Below are 991 nucleotides of genomic sequence, written 5' to 3'. Positions count from 1 at the left end.
CTTATCTAAGACACCCCAGTTTTGTGCAGTGTCAAGAGCTGGTAGCAGGAAGTTGTAGGCATTCCTTGTTCCTTTCAGGAGGCCCTTTCTGGCATCAACCATTGAAAAGAAGATCTCCTACAAAGCATCAAGACAATATTATCCATTACTCACAAAATCAAATGGCAATGGCTTATTGCCAGTTACATGGTCATCAGCTGTGAGCATCTTCCTGTTTTTTTAAACAGTAAGTAAAGGCATTTTAACATATCTTAATTGTTAACTGTTACATATTGCTATTTTAGCACACAATTCATTGTGGTTAGTTTATGGTCTTAAAAAGGAGAGGTACCTTACCTGTATTTAAATATTTTCTTAATAATATATATATATTTTTTTTTAATTATTTTTAATTATTAGTTTTTATTTTAATAATGCTTCTTTATGTATCATCTTGTTTGTGGGTAGGGTATCTTCTATCTTGCATTTTTGTTTGTGGGCAGTAAATTGTAGGTTGTACAAAAAGGTTAGGATGATGCGTGGGGATTGGGGAGGGTGGGTGGAAGATATCTGTGTATGTATATTGTGCTGTATATTTGTGTATTTATGTACATGGCAGCACCTGTTGAGTTATGTACAATTGTATATAAAAACTTGTAAAAAATAAAGTTAAAAAGGAGAGGTACATGTGAAATCAGTATATTTTAAAGGCAAACAACAACCTCTTTAGCACATTAATAATAATTCTGACAGATATGCACCTAAACAGACATTTTATTTGACTATTTAAATACAATCATTCAACGAAAACATGTGCTTATCACCAAAAACAAACTAATTACAGAAACACACCACAAACACACAAAGGAATGTCTTACCTCATGTATGTTTTCCAAATTCACAGGAAAGTCCACTCTAGGCCGTGTGAAAGAGCAGCAAATGCCTGTAAGACATGTCTGAGACAGATCGGCTAAAAACAGCCTCAATACTTTTCCCTCTTTGGTAGTCCCAG

General features: G+C 34.0%; 1 protein-coding gene across 1 annotated transcript in view; it reads right to left on the bottom strand.

Annotated features, from left to right (window-relative positions):
* LOC116701802 (dynein heavy chain 8, axonemal) overlaps positions 1-991 on the bottom strand; it is a gene marked incomplete at its 3' end in the record, with an annotated part of 34,363 nt that overhangs the window by 33,076 nt on the left and 296 nt on the right. Inside the window, exons 2-3 of the mRNA XM_032535769.1 lie at positions 858-991; positions 1-117 (exon numbers count right to left, since the gene is read on the bottom strand). The exon at positions 1-117 is cut by the window's left edge and continues 70 nt beyond it; the exon at positions 858-991 is cut by the window's right edge and continues 20 nt beyond it. The remainder of the gene's footprint in view (positions 118-857) is intronic.

The sequence above is a fragment of the Etheostoma spectabile genome, chromosome 2 (assembly GCF_008692095.1).
Source record: "Etheostoma spectabile isolate EspeVRDwgs_2016 chromosome 2, UIUC_Espe_1.0, whole genome shotgun sequence".
NCBI lineage: Eukaryota > Metazoa > Chordata > Actinopteri > Perciformes > Percidae > Etheostoma > Etheostoma spectabile.
Note: the sequence above shows the minus strand (reverse complement) of the source record. Positions and strands in the feature narration are given on the sequence as shown.